The sequence below is a fragment of the Euprymna scolopes genome, chromosome 39, assembly GCF_053919585.1.
Source record: "Euprymna scolopes isolate OS-2025 chromosome 39, ASM5391958v1, whole genome shotgun sequence".
Classification (NCBI taxonomy): domain Eukaryota; kingdom Metazoa; phylum Mollusca; class Cephalopoda; order Sepiida; family Sepiolidae; genus Euprymna; species Euprymna scolopes.
In genome coordinates, this window is record NC_136520.1 from 20,896,971 (window position 1) to 20,911,304 (window position 14,334).

The 14,334-nt window shown below is 34.2% G+C and overlaps 1 protein-coding gene across 5 annotated transcripts in view; it reads left to right on the forward strand.

The window, feature by feature from the left end:
* LOC145263673 (spastin-like) overlaps positions 1 to 14,334 on the forward strand; it is a 314,215-nt gene that overhangs the window by 114,038 nt on the left and 185,843 nt on the right. The window lies entirely within an intron of this gene.

Consider the following 14,334-nt stretch of genomic DNA (forward strand, 5'->3'; position numbering starts at 1 on the left):
CTTTTTTGAAATCAATCTTTCCGATCCCTAAGTGGACGAAAACAAAAAAATATTCTTTCTTCCTTGACAAACAGGATTTTGCTACAGATTTGGATGATGCACATTTTCGATTTTTGATTTGGATTTGTCAACATTGTAAATCCGACTACTTTTGATAGGAACATTAATTTTTATGATCATTTCACCATTTGAAATACATAATCACTGCATATCCTTTCATCTAGATTTTTAATCCTTAATTTTTAATTTACTTTTTTCAGTTTTTATTTACTTTTTTCCATTTCATGAACTCTTTACACTAACATTTTTTTAGGACAAGTTTTCATGTAATGTAGTTTCAATTTATGCAAGTACCAGCAAATTCATAGCTTCACTATAAGATTTATTTGCTAATATCTTTCCTCTGCTGAGAAGAATGTATTCTTTGAAACTCTGGATTAAAGAAATCCTAATATTTTTTGGAGTATCCTGTCGAATAATAAATTCTTGCAAATTATGATTTACAGTCTTAAATTGTGTTCTTTTATGACAAGCTCTATTTCCTATTTTAGTTATATTGATTCCTATTTACTCAGCATTAACCTACTTTGATATGCTGTAAAACAAACTAAACCTCTTTACTCTTCATACTATTTCGTCTTCTTTCTCTTCTATCTTCTCAACTTCTCTCCCAATGAACTTGTCTTTGTTTTAATTTTAAAGAAAAGAAAATATTTAAACAGATTTTGAAGCTCTGTTGAGCACTTAACATGAGTTCAATCAAAATTTTACACATGTTTTTGAGTCCAGCATAAAGTTCCCCTACTTGCTTGCCTTCCAACAAAAACAATCAGTTCAGCTCCTCAAAAAGGATTTGATCAAAAATTAAAATTGTCTCAGTCTAGGATTTCTTTCACTAAAGAGAAAAAATCAATCCTCATCTCCCAAATTCCAGACGCAATAAAAAGTTTCTTCAATAGGATATTGTAATTCTGATTTAAAAAGATAAAATAAGAATCTAATTTTTCGATTTATTAAGATTGTCAGACTGACTTCCTCATCTTGGTTGTTATAGTCACAACGTTTCAGCCATTTTTCCCTCCAGCTTTCATCAGGTGTTTTGTATCGAACTGGGGAACCGTTTGTTAGGAGTCTCGAACCCAACCCTTTAGTTGCTGATCCTCTGTTTTGAATGTTACTTTTCACTGCCTTCGTTCAGGATTGAACTCAGCACCTTTGGGTAACTGTAAACTTTGATACAACGTCTAGGACCACTCGGCCATATGTCACTAGGACATATTGGTACCCCCATAATAATAATAAAGGGTTGGATTCGAGACTCCTAACAAACGGTTCCCCAGTTCGATACAAAACACCTGATGAAGGCCGGAGGGAAAAACGGCCGAAATGTGACAATAACAACCAAGATGAGGAAGTCAGTCCAACAATCTCAATAAATGAAAACACCTCATCTCAAAAATACAGACAATTACTAGTTTTTCGACTAATGATTTTCTAATTAGTTTGCAGAATTCTATTGAACATCATGTTCTGTTTTTGATTTCATTGTGACTCATCAAAACTGGTCACTAAATCAAGTTGCCAATGAGTATTGAGTGAAATTAGTCACTTGAGCAATGCTGCACCGTCTGCGTCTGCACCTATCGATATCTCAGAAATGATTCATTTGGAATTGGCAAGATTTTCGGGGGGGGGCACAATCAGTTAACATTACTTACCTCTCCTTCTCCCATGTGATGGGTAAAGGCAGATCTATCTTGTATCTGTGTGATTCCTCATCCTTATTGTTGTAGTTTCCCACTCTTATGCCCTACCCTAACCCATCCCAGGTGCCAGGTGTGAATCATCCAAGTGAGCCAGGGAGGCCAGAAAACAAATCACTTCATTTTCTGCTTTACCCTAAGTGTGTTAGGGGTCTGCCAAGAAATGGGTGGATGGGTTGGGGGGGGGGCTTGCCAGAGGTCAGCCAGACTGACACTTAATAATAGGCTCACTCTTGATTGCTAACTAGCTTATTTACATTATGCTATAAATACCACTGCCTTTATCTATGGATAGAAACTGTTACCAACTAATGTGGGTATTTATTTTGTACATAAAAATGCCCTTTGCAACTTAAGCATGACAGTGATGAAAATGTTTAAATGGCTTCAAGAGATACTAAGAAATATCTAACAATATTCAACTCATGAAATATTAGTTTTTTTATAACCTGTTCTTTGAATAAGCTTTTTTTTTTGCGTTCTGTGGAAGTGTCTGAAGATCGTACTGCTGCCATATCTGGGGAGATCTCCCTCAGTGCATTTTTGCCTTGACAGTTGAAAATATCTTCTGTTTTCTGCAGCCCCTTTCTCACAAGATAGTCTTTCTCTACTCGATTGTTCTGTGGAAAGTGATTGAGTTTAAATCTTTGCTTTCTTTTACAGCAAGAACTTGTCTTTCTATCACAAATGCAAAGAACTTTCCTTTTGCGTGCCTAACATCAAACAGAATTTCAGTGGACAGTTACTTTTGAAGAACTTCTGATCTGTGGGATATGTTATCATAGGATTGCTTCCTTGCGGACTATAACATGGTTATCTTCATATACAATGTCTACCAATATTAGTTAACCATAAAAATATGAGTAATTCAATTTTGTTCGTTCTGCTGATCATTTTGTATCCTCGAGTAGATTTCAGCTTTAATAAATTGGATTTGTGAAAGTTTTGCATTAAATCATCCAAAACATGAAAATAACAGAATAGTACACAAAATAACCAAAACTATCAATCGTCCAAAATCTAAGACATTTGCACCTGACAGAAAATGTATGTTTTGTTTTCTTGAACTTTCATCTTCATCTCTTGTTCAGCTTCATTACTCACCTTTTTCGTTTCAGTTTCTTTTTTAACCTCATCATACAAAATTGTCAGATGAAATTTTCATTTTAGTTTTTCTATCCAGTTTTAGTGTTGACAGAAAAACCTCCATTTTCATCTTTATTCAGCTTTTTTTATTTTTCCATTTTTTTTTTTATTTTTCATATTTTCTTTCATTTTTCCTTTTTTTTTCCTTTCTTTGTTCATATTTTTTGTTTCATTTTCTTTTGCGACTTTTTGTTTTAATTTGATATTTATATTTTTTAATGCTTTTCACTTTTTCTTTTTACAAATATTATTGTTTAATGCTGATCTTCAAAGACAGGAAGACTTGTGCAACACAATTGTAGCAGTCTTGTTTTTTTTTTTTTAATCTTCAAAGTTTAAATTCACTGAAAATTATTAATAGACTGATATGGGAAAAATCGCAGGCCAATGAAGCATAATCTTTAAAATTTCAGATGTTGATGTTTTCACATTTACCATAATTGATTGAGGATTGTAAGTTAACAACTAGCATGATTTGCGAACCTCCATTGACCCCGCTTGTTAAAAAGGACTATTGAATGATCCTTAAAGAAAGCGGATTGATTATTACTCTCTCACAAATTTATTTTCACAAACTTTGAATGCTGAAGGCAAACAATAATGATGTATTTTCAAAATTCAAAGTGCATCTGATGGAGGTTTTTCTGAATAGTCCTTCAAACAAGTCGCCCGAGCCGCTCAGCAACCTGGAACAAGTGATCTTCACAGCATCCTACAAAAGATGCCTGAACACCAGTTTGATCTTGATAATCAGCCTTTATTCAGTGTTTCATGGGGTTAACATAGAAAAATTTGTAATCAGGGGAGTTACGGGACTAAATTGAAAAAGTTCTTCTGGAGGTGTGACAGAGAGCCAAGTCCTGTAGCCATACATAAAGCTTTCCTCTCCATCCAGTGTTTGACAGCAATGGGCAGCAATTTCAGTCCCTTTTTGAAAATATTGGGAATGATCACATAATGTTTGTTGGAAATACATCCAAAGCCGTTCGAAAGAACTTGTTGCTATGACATGTGGGATTTTGCCCAGACTGTAAGCTAGCCACCTGTTCTGCAGTTATGCCATTTGTTTTGGCAGAATTTCTTCTCTGAGGAGAAACAAAGGATCCCCAGCTCTACTAACTATTTGGTATTGTTGAGAATCTTTTTGGCTACCATAACACGATTCTCTTGAATCTCAATGATGTTAGTCACTAATTTCACATCTCCATTGCAATATTTCAGTTCATATTTTCACGGCCGTCAAGATATTCAAGGAAGAGCTTGGTTGCAGCTAAAATTTCCTAATTTTTAATTCAGCAGAAATTATCGATACATTAATCATTGCATGTGTCTTATTTTGTGTATCACACAGCTTTTTACTTCCGAGTGACTGTCGTTTAATTGGTATGACTTTCCATTTCTTGAAATAATTTTACCAAGAATTCTAAAGTTTTGGTTTTGATTTCGATTATAGCTGAAGGAACTAAAGTATATTTTCTTCACAAAGTTTGGTTTCGATTTAAGCTGATGCACCCAAGTCATATGGATATATATTTTTATTTTGGAAGTCACATCTTTTATAATATATAAGAATCAATAGAAAATTGACTATAAAAATATATACAAAATCTGCATAAATTAAAATATCATTTGAGTAAATTTTACAATAAATAAATTTCATATTTGAGTAAATTTTACAATAAATAAATTTCATATTTAAGTAAATTTTACAATAAATAAATTTCATATTTGAGTAAATTTTACAATAAATAAATTTCATATTTAAGTAAATTTTACAATAAATAAATTTCATATTTAAGTAAATTTTACAATAAATAAATTTCATATTTGAGTAAATTTTACAATAAATAAATTTCATATTTAAGTAAATTTTACAATAAATAAATTTCATATTTAAGTAAATTTTACAATAAATAAATTTCATATTTAAGTAAATTTTACAATAAATAAATTTCATATTTAAGTAAATTTTACAATAAATAAATTTCATATTTGAGTAAATTTTACAATAAATAAATTTCATATTTAAGTAAATTTTACAATAAATAAATTTCATATTTAAGTAAATTTTACAATAAATAAATTTCATATTTAAGTAAATTTTACAATAAATAAATTTCATATTTAAGTAAATTTTACAATAAATAAATTTCATATTTAAGTAAATTTTACAATAAATAAATTTCATATTTGAGTAAATTTTACAATAAATAAATTTCATATTTGAGTAAATTTTACAATAAATAAATTTCATATTTGAGTAAATTTTACAATAAATAAATTTCATATTTGAGTAAATTTTACAATCGGATGACGATAGAAAAAGTTAAGGAATTGAAAGGTTTTGGATTCGACTACAACAAAGTAACATTGTGACAAAGTTGCTGAAGTTTAGAAGATTTTTGAGAATGAACTCAGCGAGTCAACGCATCGCATCACAAGGGAAAAAGACATGCGTGTAAAGCTCAGTAGATTGGGTGTCCATGAAAACCTCTACATTTCATACAGGATGAGAAAAAGCGATAGAAGAAAAACATGCAAAATTGAACCCTTCACTGAAGCCAAGACCAGAAGATTAACTCTCAAAATAACATGTGACTCACTTCTCCAACCAAATATATGACCAGAGTCATGCAGGCAAAATTTCCAGTGACAACCATAGTCTTCGCATTGTCAGTGGGGAAGGTGATGCCATGTCAGCTCACTTCTTTCTCCAGCTGAACACTGATGGCTACATCCACGTGCTGAGCAAGGTAGTCTGTCCATGTGGCAGCCAGACTTCACATCCTATCATACTAACTGAAAGATCCAGGCGTTGGTTGTTAGAGAATTTTGTTGACCACACTTGACATCTTGTCTCCCAGCTCACTTGACTATAAATCCTTGATTTCTTTGTGTGGGGTGCAGTAAAATGAAACGCCATAAGATACGGTTGGTATGCAAATTACAAGCTAAAGGATCACCAAAAGCTTTATAAGCCGAAATTGAAAGATATGTGGCCAACTCTAGATTGTCATCAAAATGAAAAGCGGTTCATCAAGTGAAATCTACAGATCAAGACAAATTTGATGAATTTAAAAAAAAAAAAAAAAAATTTGATGAATTTAAAAAAAAAAAAAAAAATTGAATTTAAAAAATAAAAAAAAATAATGAAATGAAACTTTTTTTGAAGACGTTTTAATCTTGTCAACCAGTATCATCTGCATCTTATAAAAAAATTCAATTATATTTAGTTGAAAAATATTAATTTCAATTATATTTAGTTGAAAAATATTAATTTCAATTATATCTAGTTGAAAAGTATTAATTTCAATTATATCTAGTTGAAAAGTATTACAAATGCCAAACTAACTCTCCAATAATTAATGTTTTTTGTCTATTATATTTCATTTAATATTTAAACTATTATTGATTTTAAACTTTCAGAATGTGCCAACAAAAAGCTACCTAAGGCATTAGGTTAGGTATATATATATATATATATATATATATATATATATTGTTGCTTTTTTCTTTTTCTTCTGGTGTTTAAAGGTTTTATGTGGCTTATCTTAACACTCTACTGCAGTTTCATGAGTTATCCAACTGTTAGCAATCTATATTATATTTCTCTTTGTCTGTTCATTCCACTTTTTCTTGGAAACTACTGGGCTAATCTGTCTGAAATTTTGTATTAACTATTATAATGTGCAGCAAACTAAATATTATGGTAGCCATTAGATGTGCTGTTAAGGATTTACAGGGATTAGTATTTAATGCAAAAATTAGCACACATTTAACCATATTAAACCATCAATTTGACAATGCTCTCATTCTAAGTCAATGAGTTATAATTGTTCCTCATTTTTAATAGGCGAGAAGTTTAATTTATATAATATTCTTATTTCTTCTTTAGTTGGTCTGTACATTACGCTTTAAAAATAGGCCAAATTGTTCCCCAAAAGGCCAAATGAGCAAAATTTGGCTTTAAAAAGACCAATTTGACAACCCTGTACAAGACTATGAATGACCTCCCTTTAATGTAGCCTCATTTTCAAATATTATTGTAATATAGATGATCATTGTCTTTAGTTTTGATTTACCCCTCCCCACCCTATAAACACTTGGGGCAACACCAGGTACCCCCGCTAGTATGTGTGTGTATATATATATATATATATATATATATAAAAGTGAAAATGTGTGTTTGTTTGTTTGTGTGTATGTCCACAAAAGGTTTTTATCCAGCGGGTTCTGGGGGGGGGTGTTCATTTTTAAAACTTTTTATAGCAAGTCTAAATCATATCTATGAGTTAACAACGGGGGTCGCCCATCTATTTAATTTGCCCGACTTTGAAACGTTAAATATTCCACATTTTTGGATCGCCGCATTTTGATTCGGCTTTTTCGTATAAAAGTGAAACTAATTCGGAGCTTAAGGTAGCATCATTCCTGGCGCGATCGCCGGGAACGTCCAAAAGCAATCAGCTTTGATCAATGTGGAGTTTCTCCTTATATCAGACAATTGCTATTCAATTTGGACAATTCTTTTTTATGGGGAGATGGCTCCCCCCCCCCCAACATCTTGGGGAAACAAAAAAAAAAACTGCCCAGCAGTAAATAAAAAAAACTGCCTTGCAGTGAAAGTTAACTCTGCTGCTAATGTGACCTCATTAAGTGCGGGCACCTGCCAATTCTTAATACTTAAATAAATTAAAATCTGTTTCCGTTATTATTTCTTGCTAGCCGAGCGGTTAACGGCACACATTTTTTTTTTTTTTACTTTATTTTCCAACTTCGCCTCCAGACTTCGGGTTCGATCCTTCCTACTTACCCACCAAACTTTTTTCTTTAAACTACCCCTCCACCCCCGATACAAACATCTGGGCCACGATTTTTTATTATTCTTTTGTTTTGATTTGTCCAAAAGCACACACACCTCTAAACAGCTGGGCAACGCCTGGTACCCCCACTAGTCTATAATATAAAAGCAAAAATGTGTGTGTGTGTGAGTGTGCATTTTTTTGTGTATGTCCGCAAAAGGCGTTTTTTGAGGTTGGGGGGGCTCGGTGGGGTCACTCATTCTTAAAACTTTTTATATGCTCTGTATATTATAATATCTAAGAATTACGAAACGAACTTGAGTGTACCTTTAATTTCGGCGACTTTTACTTGCTATTTTCGCAATTTTTTTCACTTGCCGTGTGTTTCTTTGGCTTTTCAGTATAAAAAAGGCGAAACTGAAAAAAAGTTATCTTTCTTGGCTCTGCGTGGGATTAGTGTAGTATCTTTTCTGACAGTATACAAAGCTTAAGTCCAAGAGCGATCACCCACTTGACCACCTTGTGTGTTAAGTTTAAGGGTCTTTTTATTGTTTATACATATTTGAAAAAAATGCTTAATCATGTCACCGGATGTGATGTCAGCTCTCTTTGTCGTGTTATTATAATCCAAAGTGACATACTAATTTTGAGACAAAAAATTGACAGATGTCATATCCCAAAAATTACATAGCTGAACCGCTGATTCCAAAAATCAAGTAAATGATTCGAGTGCACGCTAGGAGCTTATTTGTAACATTCCAGTTGCAAATAAATACTAAGAGAATACCTGGCATCGCCTGGGATTAAATGATATAGGTACAAATACAGTATAGACGGGTACTTGGCATCGCCCGGGATTGTATTAGATAGCAGCACATATACACTAGCAGAATACCCGGCATTACTCAAGCTTGAATGAGATACATAAGATAATTTACTAGCAATATCCCCGGCGTTGCTCGGGGTTGAAAGAGATTGATGGAAATATATATTAGCAAAATACCTGGCGTTGCCCGGGATTGAATGAGATAAAGGCAAATATATATTAGCAGAATAATCAGCATTGCTCTGGATTAAATTAGGGTGGTAGAATATAAAGTTTGTACCGCAAACGGCTTAAACAATTTCCTATCTCAAAATTACTTCATTTGTGAAGTTGATTCCGGATATGGCTTCTCAAAATTAGATTAATACATATATATTGTTGGTTTTCTACGAAAGTTTACTAGACCAGTTTCTTTAGGGGGTGATCTATATTTTGTTAAATTTTTTATGTTATTATCCAGGAATGATGTGATGGTTGTAGTGGTGGGTAGAAAGAAGCATGATTATGATAATTTTAAACATGCTCTTGGCGGTTGGGTTGGAGAAAGTAATGTCCGTTTTGAGGTTAAAAAAAAGTATGTGAAATTGATTCATATGTGTTGTATATTGCCGGTCTTAGTGTAGGTAAAATTATTTTAAATATGTGTTGTATATTACCCGTCTTAGTGTAGGTAAAATTATTTTAAATATGTGTTGTATATTACCCGTCCTTGCAAACATAAAATTATTTCATATAAATGTTGTAAATTACCTACCCTAGGTAAGATATAATTATTTCATACGTGTAATACCCGTCCTAGGTATTCTTTTGCTCAAAATAGCAAATGATACATAGACATTAAAAATTCCTCTCTCCTAAGAATAACAAATATATTCAAAGTCAAATTCAATTTTCTCATAGTTTATATGGTCCTGAGCAACGCCGGGTAGCCCCGCTAGTCTATAATATAAATCTCATGTGTCTGTTTAAATGTATGTTTGTATGTCTGCCTAAAACTTTTGATAGAGGTGACGGATTTTTATGAGATCGGTATCGTTTTGAAGCTTGACCCTTCAGATGACAAATATTGAAAAATTGACTAAAAACATTAATTCCTTCACCCTCAACTGGGGACTTTTCTACAGGGAGGGGTCGCTTTTTTCACTGATATTTTCGAAAATCATCCTCTTTTCGATTGACTAGCCTTAATTTAAACCTACGTCACTTCCAGTTTGGTGATTGGTGCAACAGCAAAAATGTCACATTTTTTTTTTCGCATTCTTTTCATCTCTTGCAGTACAGGTTCGAGCCTGCCTACCTACTACCACTTTTTTTTTTTTTTTTTTTTTTTTTTTTGCTCAACACACACCTCCAAACACCCAGGCAACGCCGGCCACCCAGGCTAGTATAGTAAGAAAATCAAACTTATGCAGAAAAAATAAATTTCCATCATGGAAGCAGAACTGATGTAAAACCAGGAAGTGCATATATATATATATATATATATATATATATGGATATGGATGGAGAAATAAATTTTAAAAAGGCAGATGGACTATACAATTGATCAACTTGTTTTTGATTAATCTTTTATTATCAAGCAATGATCAGAGAAATTTGATTTAAAAAAAAAAAAAAAATGACCGACATGAAGAGAAAAAGGTTAGGATGAATCTTTTGTTATTTTTAGAAAAGAAACCAAGAAAAGAACAAGGAGAGATAAGAGGCGATGCTTAAATGTCTTGAAATCTAACAGATGGAAGAACAAAGCGTTTTGGTGATTTTATTTTAATTGCCTTGTATATGGAGTGAAGCAGAGGTAATGAACATTTATGAAAATGGTTACAATCATCAAGTTTCAAAACTTTTGATCAACATCAATTGTTTTGAATTAACATTTGATAAAATAAACATTCTTTTCTTGTTTCTGTGTTCATTAATTTATTTCTTTAAGTTTGTGTCTTTTTCCAGTATTGTTCTGTTGATTTAGGCCAGTTCCATGCAAATAACCCCCTTCAAAGCTTAATTTCATACACTTTCAATTTCATACATGTACTTTGTGGATTGCTATAAAATATTGAGATAAAGAATAAACTTCATATGGTCTTATGCTGTGATTATCACATGCATTTTGATTTGCTTTTTTGTTAATCATACTGCCTTCATGCTGTGTTGAAAAGATCCACAGAAATTTTGCATTGATTGAGCTTAGTTGGAACTTGGATAATTGGCTGGTATTTAAAAGTTTGTAATAAGATTGATTTTTAGAGATTTTTTGTTGTTTCCTCAACCTGAGTAATCCATAAGTTACAGATGCAACCACATGCAAAAGATATAACCTTTCAAATACTTTTTTGAACAAATCTGATGTTGGTAGTTATCATCTGACACCAATCATGGTGTCAAACTCTACAAAAGAGGCTACTTACACTATTGTTCAAAATCTTTTGATCCCAACTCTTGACAATGAGCAATTTATGAGCCAAAATAATCTTACATTATTATTGATGCTAAATTCAACAGTATGCCTTTGGATGGAGCTATTCTGAAAGTGTGGCAAATTTTGCTGGGTGTATTTCACATTTTCTCGTATACACACCACCCGTCGAGTTCCTACAAGTCTGCTATTCATTAGTGGACTTTGTAATATGAAATAATTCAAATTAAGATTGTGTTTTGAGTGAAAACCACCTGTTTGAAATTTTGAATCAGCAATAAAACTCATGTGAAACTGCGGAGATGGACTTGTTATTCTTTGGCAAAATGTTGTAGGTGAACACACTGTTCTGTTGTTCACATGGTTTAGCTATAAAAGTAATTTCAAGACACCATAAACTGATTAGCACTTCACATATGTGAAGACAATAATCATTTCACATATGTCGTCGTCGGCAGATTTTTCGTATCTGAGAATTTCAGTTTCCTCTTCCCTTAGTGTTTGGATCACAAATGGCTTCTCAGACCAATCTGAGCGTGAAATTTGCCTGGGCAGAGAAAGCAAACAATGCTTGGCAGGGGGCGTTGTTGTTCAGCACGATTTTTTCTTGCCTGCCTCTTGATCTCCACCAGTCTTCTTCTTTCTGCCTCGTATCCTTTGGTACTGTGTGTGATGGATTGGCGCCACAGGCACCGATCCTGAGATGTTGTTTCCCAGATGTGAAGATCAAATCCGGTGTTTTTAGTGTGGTTTTGAGTTGGTCCTTATATTGCAGTAGAGGGCGGCCGATAGGTCTTTTTCCTGTGGCTAGCTCGGAGTACAGGATTTGTCGAGGGAGTCTGTTTTCATCCATTCTGAGGATATGCCCCAACCAACGGAGTCTGTGCCTCATGGTGATGACCTCAATAATGCAGCTGTTTGCTCTCTCAAGAACGCTTGTGTTGGTTACATAGTCATACCATTTGATGTTCAGTATAGCTTGAAGTTTTTGTGGGTGGAATTTTTTTAGTTTAATGAGATCATTTTGGTATATAGTCCAGGTCTCACACCCATACAGAAGCGTAGGTATAACAATCGCGTGGTATACCATGAGTTTAGTTTTTATTGAAAGATGTTTATTATGTAAGACGTGCTTCATCAGTTTACAGAAAGCTCTCTATTTCATTCTCATTTGAGCACTTTTCTGATATTATGCTACCGAGATATGGAAAGTGATCTACTTGCTCAAGAGGAGTGTCATTTATATGAATGCTTACGTCCTGTGAGATGGTATTGGGTACTGGTTGTACTAACACTTTTGTCTTACCAATATTAACAGAGAGTCCAAAGCAATGGTAGGCTGCCGTGAAGTTGTTTACGGATCTCTGGATGTCTTCCTTGGAATGGCTAAGGACCATGTTGTCATCTGCATATTGAAGCTCTGTGATGTGTTGGAATTTCACAAGGCTTTGAGATTTTAGTCTAGCAGGCTTGAAAAGTCCCCCATCATAACGGTACCTAATGTCCACCCCCGGGTTATTTGAGGGAAGTCCGTGCAGCATTCCAGCAAAATATAAGGAAAAGAGGGTAGGTGCAAGGACACAACCTTTTTTTGGTCCACAGGTAACTGGAAACTTTTTTGTTTCCTTGCCTTGGTGCGATACATATGCTGACATGCCTTCATGCAGTGCCTGGATGCGTTCTACAAAGTGGATTGGGCAATCAAATTGCTTTAGAACTTTCCACATTGCATCTCTTGGAACGCTATCGAATGCTTTTTGCAGGTCATAAAATACAAGATAGAGTTCTGTTGTTACCTGCTTTTCTCCTGCAGCTGTCTCGCACAGAAAATCATATCTATTGTTCCCCGAGAGGCATGGAAGCCGCACTGAAATTCTGGGAGGATGGATTCCGTGACTTGCAGCAAGCGATTTAGTAGTATGCGGGCAAAGATTTTTCCCATTATGGACAAAAGGGCAATCCCACAGTAATTGTCACATGATTTTCGGTTACCCTTTTTGAAGATGGTTACTATTTCAGATCCTTTGGTACTTGACGTTCTTTCCACATCTTAAGAATGAGAGTGAATAGTCTTGTTTTCAGATGTTGTCCACCATGGTGGATAAGTTCGAAGGGGGATATTATCAGGCCCAGGGGCTTTATTTACTTTCATTTGCTCCATCGCAATTAGAAATTCTGTAAATGATGGTGGTGCAATGGTGCATTCATCCATAATTGCGTTGGGTACTGTGGGATCATTTTGAGAAAGTCCTCATCTGCAGAAGATTCTTTATTGTGTAGAGTGGAAAATGCTCCTTCCAACGATCCAGAATTGATTGTGGATCGTTGAGGATGGTGGCATTGTCTGCTGCAAGGAGTGTTCCGATTGAGGATCAGATGAGGCCAAAAATTTGTTTTACACCAGCATGGAGATTTCTAAGGTCGCGGGCTTCTGCAAAACCCTCCAATTCTAAAGCTTTCAGCTGCCACCATTTGTTTTCATGTTCCCGTAATTTTGATTGACACTGTTTTTTGCGGTTTCTGTAGATGTTGATTTTATGCCGGCTTCGAGGGTCTTATTTATGAGCATGGCGAGCGTTTATCTTTTCTTGAATGAGTTGATTAATTTCAGCACAGTTTTCATCAAACCAGTTTTGATTTTTCTTTTTCTTTAAATCAACTATGACTTTGGTTGATTCATTAATAATCTTACTGATTGACAACCATTCTTCTTCCAGGTTGCAAGAATTGGTTGGGTTTATACGAATTTGTTGTTCGATGGTGTGTTGGTATTTTTTGTTTTTACCTCTGTTAGGTGAAGTTTTGAGGGGTTATATTTTTTCCGAGATTGCTGTTTTAATTCAAATTTGGGCTTCTTTCTAGTAGTATATTTAGCACGTGTGATGACCAGACGGTGGTCAGTCCAACAGTCATCTACACTTAGTGCTGATTTAGTGATATGGATATCCGTTTTATCTTTCTGGCAGTCGATGACATAGTCTAGAAGTGTAGACTATAATCATTTCAGAAAAAATTCATCTTTTCCTCATCCTATATTCTTCTCCTTCCTCATATCCCAACGTAATATTTTTGCTCAGGTTAAACTGCATATTAGTTTATGTTTGTATATATATATATATATATATATATATATATAGAGAGAGAGAGTAGGCAATCTTCTATCTCTGGAGATAATGACATGCGCCTTGGTGTTTTCCAGCATCAGGTTTCAGTTATCCTCTCCTCTCTCTGCTGTACAGCACCTCACTAGGCACTGCAGTCGTCTGCCCATCGCTCCAAGCTGCCAGGGTCGATGCTCACAGTTTCAGGTTACATTTGCATACGTCCTTGTAATAGAGAGCCAGGCGATTTCTGGGGCGCTGTCCTTTTGCCAGCTCTCCA